The sequence below is a fragment of the Nicotiana tabacum genome, chromosome 21 (assembly GCF_000715075.1).
Source record: "Nicotiana tabacum cultivar K326 chromosome 21, ASM71507v2, whole genome shotgun sequence".
In the NCBI taxonomy this organism is placed as follows: Eukaryota; Viridiplantae; Streptophyta; class Magnoliopsida; order Solanales; family Solanaceae; genus Nicotiana; species Nicotiana tabacum.
This window is the reverse complement of record NC_134100.1, coordinates 27,829,983-27,840,083: the sequence shown is the minus strand read 5'-3', so window position 1 is coordinate 27,840,083 and position 10,101 is coordinate 27,829,983.

Genomic DNA, 10,101 nt, shown 5'->3' with positions numbered 1-10,101 from the left:
ATAAATATATAATTTTATAGATACTTTTTGTCACGACCCAAATCCCGAACCTGGTCGTGATGGCGCCTCTCATGAAGACAAGGCCAGCCAGTCTAACCCAATTCGTCCTTTAAAACAGTAAGTTAACACAAATAAAGTATAATCATGGTTTAAGAATACCAAGTAGCGAAAAGTATAGATAAAATGTGGAGATCCAGACCCGACACAGCCCTAACCGGGGTATCAAACAGGTGAGGATATCTGCTCCGCATCTCCCGCTCGGTCTCCCAGGTAGCTTCCTCCACGGGCCGACATCTCCACTGCACCTTCACTAAAGCTATATCCTTTGATCTCAATTTTCGAACCTGACGACCAAAAATAGCCATTGGCTCCACATCATAGGTCAAATCATCATCCAACTGAACCGTACTGAAGTCCAAAACATGGGATGGGTCCCAACATACTTCCGGAGTATAGAAACATGAAATACCGGATGCACACTCAACAAGCTGGGTGGCAAAGCAAACATATAAGCCACCTTCCCAATCCTCCTAAGTACCTCAAAAAGCCCAATGAACCGCGGGCTCAACTTCCTTTTCTTCCCAAATCTCATAACACCCTTCATGGGCGAAACCTTCCGCAAGACTTTCTCACTAACCATGTAGGACACATCTCGAACCTTCCGGTCCGCATAACTCTTCTGACGTGATTGTGCTGTACGAAGCCTCTCCTGAATCACCTTCACCTTCTCTAAGGCATTCCGAACCAAATCTGTACCTAATAGCCTAGCCTCGCCAGGCTTGAACCAACCAACTAGAGATCTACACCGTCTCCCATACAAAGCCTCATACGGTGCCATCTGAATGCTGGACTGATAACTATTGTTGTTGGCAAACTCTGCAAGCGGCAAAAACGCATCCTATGAACCTTCAAAATCATTAGCACAGGCATGCAACATATCCTCCAATATCCGAATAGTACGCTCGGACTGTCCATCCGTCTGAGGATGAAATGTTGTGCTCAACTCCACCTGAGTACCCAACTCTCGTTGAACAGTCCTCCAAAGCTGAGAAGTAAACTGAGTGCCTCTATCTGAAATAATAGACACTGGAACACCATGCAATCGAACAATCTCCCGGATAAAGATCCTTGCCAGCCGCTCCGAAGAATAGGTAGTGCACACCGGAATGAAGTGCGCGGACTTGGTTAGCCGATCCACAATCACCCAAATAGCATCGAACTTCTTCATAGTCCGAGGAAGGCCACTCACGAAATCCATAGTGATCCTCTCCCACTTCCACTCGGGAATAACCATCTGCTGAAGCAACCCACCCGGCCTCTGATGCTCATATTTTACCTGCTAATAATTGAGATACAAGGATACAAATCCCACAATATCTTTCTTCATTCTTCTCCACCAATAGTGCTGCCTCAAATCCTGATACATCTTCGCGACACCCAGATGAATAGATTACCGCGATCTATGGGCCTCCTCCAGAATCAATTCTCTAAGCCCATCCACATTGGGCACACAAATACGGCACTTGTATCTGCAACTCACCATCATCCCCGATGGTCACATCTCTGGCAACATCATGCTGAACTCTGTCCTTAAGGACAAGCAAGTGCGGTTCATTATACTGGCGCTCTCTGATGCGATCATATAAGGAAGACCGAGAAACCACACAAGCCAACACCTGACTGGGCTCTGAAATATCTAGTCTCACAAACCGATTGGCCAAAGCCTAAACATCAACTGCAAAGGGTCTCTCCCCAACTGGAATATATGCCAAACTCCCCATACTCACTGCCTTTCGGCTCAAAGCACTGGCCACTACATTGGCCTTTCCCAGATGATTCAATATGGTGATATCATAATCCTTAAGCAACTCTAACCATCTTTGTTGCCTCAAATTAAGATCCTTCTGCTTGAACAAATGCTGAAGACTGCGATGATCCGTGAATACTTCACAAGATACGCCATACAAATAGTGCCTCCAAATTTTCAATGCATAAACTATGGCAGCCAATTCCAAATCATGAACAAGGTAGTTCTTCTCATGAGGCTTCAACTGACGAGAAGCATAAGTAATAACTCTACCCTCCTGCATCAATACACAACCAATCCCAACTCTCGAAGCATCATAATATACGGTATATGAACCTGAAGCTGATGACAACACTAATATTGGAGCTGTGGTCAAAGCTGTCTTGAGCTTCTGAAAGCTCTCCTCACACTCGTTCGACCATATAAATAGTGCACCTTTCTGAGTCAACTTGGTCAAGGGCGATGCAATGGATGAAAATCCCTGAACAAACCGATGATAATAGCCTGCCAACTTAAGAAAGCTACGAATCTCTGTGGCTGAGAATGGTCTAGGCCAACTCTGAACCGCATCTATCTTCTTTGGATCAACTTGAATACCCTCGCTGGACATCATGTGCCCCAAGAAAGCCACTGAACTTAGCCAAAACTCACACTTGGAGAATTTTGCATAAAGCTTCTCCTCTCTCAATCTCTGTAACACAACTCTCAAATGCTCTGCGTGCTCCTCCTGACTACGCGAATAAACCAGAATATCATCAATGAAGACTACGACAAATGAATCGAGATAAGGCCGGAACACACTGTTCATTAGATGCATGAATGCTGCTGGGGTATTGGTTAGCCCAAAAGACATAACAAGGAACTCATAGTGACCTTATCTGGTCCTGAAAGATGTCTTAAGAATGTCTGAATCCCTGATCTTCAACTGGTGATAGCCTAAACGAAGGTCAATCTTGGAAAACACACTCGCTCCCTGAAGCTGATAAAATAAATCATCAATGCGAGGCAAAGGATACTTGTTCTTCACTGTTACTTTATTCAACTGCCTGTAATCAATGCACATTCTCATTGTGCCATCCTTCTTCTTCACAAATAAAACTGGTGCACCCCAAGATGACAAACTAGGCCAAATGAATCCCTTTTCTAGGAGTTCCTGAAGCTGCTCTTTCAATTTCTTCAACTTCGCTGGTGCCATACAATACGGTGGAATAGAAATGGGTTGAGTGCCCAGCACCAAGTCGATACTAAAATCAATATCCCTGTCCGGTGGCATGCCTGGCAGGTCTGCAGGAAATACATCGGGAAAATCCCGCACAACTGGGACAGAATCAATACTAAGAGTCTTAGCTCCAATATCCCTCACAAATGCTAGATATGAAAGACAACCTTTCCCAACCATACGCTGGGCTTTCAGGAAATAAATCACTCTACTCGGAACATAATCAGTCATACAACGCCACTCGATCTGTGGTGCACCCGGTATAGCCAAAGTAACTGTATTAGCATGATAGTCTAGAATAGCACGGAGATAACCAATCCATGCCCAAAATAACATCAAAGTCCACCATGCTCAATAGCAATAGATCAACTTGGGTCTCCAGACCCCCAATAGTCACAACACATGACCAGTACACACGGTCCATAATAATAGTATCGCCCACCGGGGTAGATACATGAACAGGTAAGGAAATAAACTTCCGGGTCATACCCAAATAATGAGCAAAATATGAAGACACATAAGAATAGGTGGAACCGAGATAGAATAATACAGAGGCATCTCTGTGGCAGACTGGAACAATACCTGTAATGACAGCATTTGAAGCAATAGCATCTATCCTGCCTGGAATAGCATAGAAATGAGCCTGGCCACCGCCTGATCGACCTCCCCCTCTGGGGCGACCCTTGGATGCCTGGCCTCCACCCCTAGCTGACTGGGAGGAGGGTGGTGAAGTAACTGGAGCAGAAGTCGAGGGATGACCCCTCTGCTGGGACGAACTAGCAACACAATGAGGACACTGCCTCCACATATGCCCAAACTCTCCACACTCAAAACAACTCCCAAGTGCTGGAGAAGGCTGAAGGGAACCCCTTGCACCGGAGTGACTAGCTGATGCGATCAGCATAGAAGAACCCTGAGCTAACGGAGCACGAGATGAAGTCTGGACTGGAAGGGCGCTAAGTGAAGGCTGACCCTGCCGAGAACCATGATAACCACGACCTGAAGATCCCCCGTGATACTCTGGATGGGCCAACTGAGCAGGCCTGAAAGAACGACCTCTACCACGCTGGAACTGGCCCATCGAAGGAGCACCACTGTAACTGTCTGAACCTCGAGGCCTTTTAGCCTCCCTCTCCTCTCTATCCTGGCGGCGAGCCATCTTAATCTCACGAGCGATATCTATCACCTCCTCAAATGAATTACCTTATACTCTCTCTAGTCATTAGAATACGGAGATGGTAATTAAGGCCATCCACAAACCTCTTGATCCTTTCACGATCTGTCGGAACCATCCACCCGGCATGACGAGACAACTCAAAATACCTCGCCTCATACTGCGATATAGTCATATCTCCCTGCTTCAGCCACCAAAATGTCTACGCAGCTCCTCCCTGCGGGACTGCGGTACATACTTCTCCAAGAAGAGAGTGGAGAACTCCTGCCAAGTAAGGGGAGCTGCACCAACTGACCTACGCCTCTCATACGCCTCCCACCAAGTGAAGGCAGCCCCAGTAAACTGGAAGGTGGTAAATGATACACCACTAGTCTCAAGTATCCCTGCTGTACGGAGCATCCGCTCACACTTGTCAAGAAAACCCTGGGCATCCTCGTCCTCAGCACCACTGAATGATGGAGGCTAGAGTCTACCAAACCTCTCAAGTCGACACTGCTCATCATCTGGCATAACTGGTACTATAAACCCCTAAGCTGGTGCAACTGGCTGGGCTGGAGGTGTCTCTGGCGTCTGAAGTCCCTGCACTACCTGCTCAGGTGCGCGATTAACATGAGTCTGGGTGCCTTCCCTGGCCTGTGAAGTAGTTGCAGCTGTAGTGGCTGAAACCGCCTGAGCCAGGCCAGTGCAAATTGATAAGATATGTGCCAAGGCCTCCTGAAGACCCGGAATCACAATGGGCACAGCTGGTGCCTGATCCTGGGCTGGGGCAGCTGGTGGATCAATATGTGCTGCTCTCGCTGCCTTGCCCCTAGCACGACCACGACTGCGTCCTCGACCTCTGGTGGTCGTAGCTAGTGGCACTGGTGGTCGTCTACCTCGTCCGATAGCACGAGTCCTCACCATCTGCGAGAGAATAGAATACAGAAGTTTAGTTCTCGGATCAACAAAGTTGCACGACAAGAATTTCAAGAATATGAAGTTTTTCCTAAAGGTTCTGCATCCTCTCGAGGATAAATACAGTCGTCTCCGTACCGATCCGCGAGACTCTACTAAACCTGCTCATGACTCGCGAGACCTATGTAACCTAGGCTCTGATACCAACTTGTCATGACCCAAATCCCGAACCTGGTCATGATGGCACCTCTCGTGAAGACAAGGCCAGCCAGTCTAACCCAATTCGTCCTTTAAAACAGTAAGTTAACACAAATAAAGTATAATCATGGTTTAAGAATACCAAGTAGCGGAAAGTATAGATAAAATGCGGAGATCCAAACCCGACACAGCCTTAACCGGGGTGTCACAAGTCATGAGCAACTAATGAATCCTGATACAAGTCTACTAAATACTAAATCCGATACAGTAGTTCGATAGAAATGATAAGATAAGGGAGGCACGGGGCTGCGGACGCCAGCAGCTACCTCGTAGTCTCCGAAACACCGCCTCGACCGGAAGGATCAACTCTTAGGAGTGGAAATCTGCTATGCCTGAATCTGCACACACGGTGCAGGGAGTAATGTGAGTACTCCGACCCAGTGAGTAACAAATATAAATAATGGATGAAAGCAAGAAAACACATGAAGGCACAAAGCATTCTATACAGAAGCAGTAAATCACTTAAAATAGTAAATCAGTGAAATATAAATCAAAATCTCTTTTAAAACAAGTAAAACAGGTAATTTGGCGGTAAATAACAAGTAGAAATCCGCCCCTCGGGCACAGTATCAATCACTCAGTATAGTATCAGCCCCTCGGGCTCACTCTCAGAACAGTATCAGCCCCTCGGGCACAGTATCAATCACTCATATCAGCCCCTCGGGCTCAGAATAGTATCAATCCACTCAGAACAATGGGTACCCGCGCTCACTATGGGTGTGCAGACTCCGGAGGGGATCCTTACGGCCCAAGCGCTATATCAAGCCACCTCGTGGCATCATCACTCAGCATATCCTCACATCACTCAAGCCACTGCATGGCATAAATAGTAACTCAGGCCCTCGTCCTCATATCACTCAGCATATCCTCACACATGGCCCTCGACCTCACTCAGTCCGGAAATTATCATAAGCCCCTCGGGCATTTGTAAAATAGTAGTTCTCAGCCCAAAATATCATTTAGAAATGTCATCTAAGTTTCAAATCTGTATAAAATCTGCTGAGTTTGTAAAACAATAATTATCAACAGGGCTGAGTTTAAATATAAGTCAAAACAGTGAGAAAACAGTGATAAAAATCCCCGAAGGGTTCAAATAATTGGCACGAATCCCAAATATGGAAATCAACCCAAATCATGATGATAACAAATAAGTTTCGGTCAAATACGAGGTAATTTCATCAATCGGGACAGACCAAGTCACAATCCCCAACGGTGCTCTACCCCACGCTCGCATATCCGGCGTGCAAGTCACCTCAATATAGCACTACGATGTGCAATCCGGAGTTTCAAACCCTCAGGACATTATTTAACGTTATTACTCACCTTAATCTGAGCAAAATACTACTCCACAATGCCTTTGTCTCTCAAATCGACCTTCGAATGTCTCGAATCTAGTCACAATAATTCGATTCAGTTAATAAAAATTATAGGAATTAATTCCATATGAAATTCTACATTTTCTATTAAAAATCCGAAATTGTACTCAAAATTCGCCCGTGGGACCACATCTCGGAACCCGACAAAAATTACGAAATATGAAACCTCACCCAACCACGAGTCCAACCATACAAATTTTTCCAAAATCCGACAACAATTCGGCCTCCAAACCATCAAATCTTATTTTCAAATCTCTAGGCCCAAATTCCCGATTTACACCTCAAAAACACGTAATCTAGCCGGAATATTCAATGATAATTCAATAATATTGACTAAAATTGATCATAAGGGACTTACCTCAAGAATTCCCATGATGTTTCGTTCAAAATTGCCCAAAATCCGAGCTTGGAACTAAGAAAAAAAAAATGGACTACCCCTTTAACAGCCCAGAAATTTTCATGGTACTGTTCACGCATGCGGTTACTGTTCACGCGTGTGGGTACTGTTCACGCGTCACTGTTCAAGCTGCTAAAAAATCCAGCAGTTGTGCAAGGCAATTGCAGCAGCTTTTCTTTTCACTAAAAAGTCTCTAACTCCATCATACGAACCCGGAATTCGATGATTCTTGTTCCTATGAGTCACAAATAATAATACGAACGTAGTTATTCAATTGAAACTCAATTAGGAGCTCATTTGCTCAGTTCAATACCCATTTCACTCGTTAAACAATTAACTCATGTTTCATGTCAAAAACTCAATCTCGACTTGATGAAATTAGACCAAACATTCCAGATCACTCCTATAATTCATTATTTAAATTCTGGAGGTCTCGAAATCAAATTTGGATCTCTAGAACTAAAAATGGATCTTTGGATCATTACATGCTTATTCTCAAAACGACAAAAATCTTCCAAAAACTATTCCAAAGCTTATCCGAGCCTCATGGGACCCCGACCAAATATGCCAACACACCCCATAACATAATTCAAACTTGTTCCAACCTTCGGAATGCTCAAAGCAACATCAAAACATCAAATCACCCTCAGATTCAAGCCTAAGAATTCCAAAACTTCCGAATTACGAATTCAATCAAAAAGTCTATCAAACCTCATACGAATGACCTGAAATTTTGCACACATATCACAAATGACACAACAAAGTTACAACAAATCTCGAAATTCCATTCCGACCCTCGGATCAAAATTTCACCTATCAACCGGAATTTGTCAAAATACTAACTTCGCCAATTCAAGCCTAATTCTATATCGGACCTCCAAAACCACTTTCGATCACACTCCTAAGTCACAAATCACCTCCCGGAGCTAACCAAACTATCGGAATTCACATCCGAGCCCTCTAACTCACAAGTCAATGTCTGATTGACTTTTTCCACTTAAGCCTTCTTAAAAGAGACTCAGTGTCTCATTTCCTACCAAAACAACTCCAAATCAACTCGATCACACAAGATACGGATAATGAAGCATAAAGAAGCTGAAAATAGGGGAAAAGGAGTGGTAACTCATGAGACGACGGGTCGGGTCGTCACACTTTTAAGACTTTATATAGAATTTTCTTTAAAATATGTCTAGAAATATTTGAGATTCTCTCATGAAATGTAATATTTAATAGAACTATGAAGTGCATTCACTTTTATTTACTTTTAATAATAGTTGTAACACTTTCTTATTAAGTGTTGTTAAAATGGGTCAATTATCTCTTTGTTCTTTCATATTTATTTGCCAAGATTTCTTATTTTTTCGAATTGAAATAGTACTTCAATAATTTAAAATTAAATAGAACATATCATTATTTTGGTATCATATTAATTTTTATGTTTAATTATTATATTTGGTTAACCTTGAAAGCGCACATCAATGAAAAATTATTGTTAGATGACTAATAAAGTAACTATCATGTGCTATTAAAAAAATTCTCCCACTGAAATAAAACAATGAAGAAGAATATTGCAAAGAAAGAGAGAGAGAGAATTCTTATTGCTTTGAGATGAATTACAATGGAATAGAACCCTCTATTTATAAAAAAAGAGTGACTTAGCCACCAAGTAATAATCCCTAGAATCTCTCTAAATATAGACATTCACCATAAATTCTATTTATAACACTCCCCCTTGAATGTCTATTCAACAGATAATTGTGTCTCATTAAAAACCTTAACTAAAATAAAACACAGTGGGAAAAAATTTTTAGTAAAGGAAAAAGAGTACACATATCTAATAATACGTCTTTTGGTTGCCTCGTTAAAAACTTTGCAAGGAAAACCCAATGGAACAAAACCTTGTAAGGAAAGAAGAGTGCAAGGCGCATTAACTCCCCCTGATGAGAACATCAATTCACATCCTTAAGCCTTCTCATCCCAATCTTGTACACTAGCTTCTTGAAAGTTGACGTCGGTAGAGACTTAGTGAACAAACAACCACATTATCACTTGAACGAATCTGTTGCACATTGATATTACCATTCTTTCGAAGATCATGAGTGAAAACTAACTTTGGTGAAATGTGCTTTGTCATATCTCCTTTTATGAATCCTCCCTTCAATAGGCTATGCATGCTGCATTGTCTTCATACAAAATTGTAGGTAGTTTGTCACATTTCAAACAACATTTGTCTCGAATAAGATGTATTATAGACCTCAAACACACACACTTTTGACTTGTTTCATGAATAGCAATTATCTCCGCATGATTAGATGAAGTAGCCACAATTGATTGCTTAGTCGATCACCAAGATATGACAGTGCCTCCACAGGTAAACACATAACCTGTTTGAGATCGAGCCTTGTGTGGGTCAGATAAATACCCAACATCGGGATAACTAACAAGATCGAGACTGTAATTTTTGCCATAAAATAAGCCCATATCGATAGTCCCTTTTAGATACCGCAATATGTGTTTGATTCCATTCCAATGTCTCTTTGTAGGAGTAGAGCTATATCTTGCTAAGACATTAACTGAAAATGTTATGTCAGGCCTTGTAGTATTAGCAAGACATATTAGTGCACCAATTGCACTAAGATATGGTACTTTAGGACCAAGTAGCTCTTCATTCTCTTCTTGAGGTCGGAATGGATCCTTATTCACATCAAGTGATCGAACAACCATCAATGGATGTGCTCCATCATTGTAAAACCGTTTCAATACCTTTTCTATATAGGCAGATTGATGAACAAAAATTCCATTTGCCAAATGTTCAATTTGCAAACCAAGACATAATTTTGTCTTTCCTAGATCTTTCATCTTGAATTCCTTCTTTAAATAATCAATTGCCTTTTGGAGTTCTATAGGAGTTCCAATAAGGTTTATGTTATCAATATATACGGCAAGTATAACAAATTCCGATGTTGTTTTCTTTAT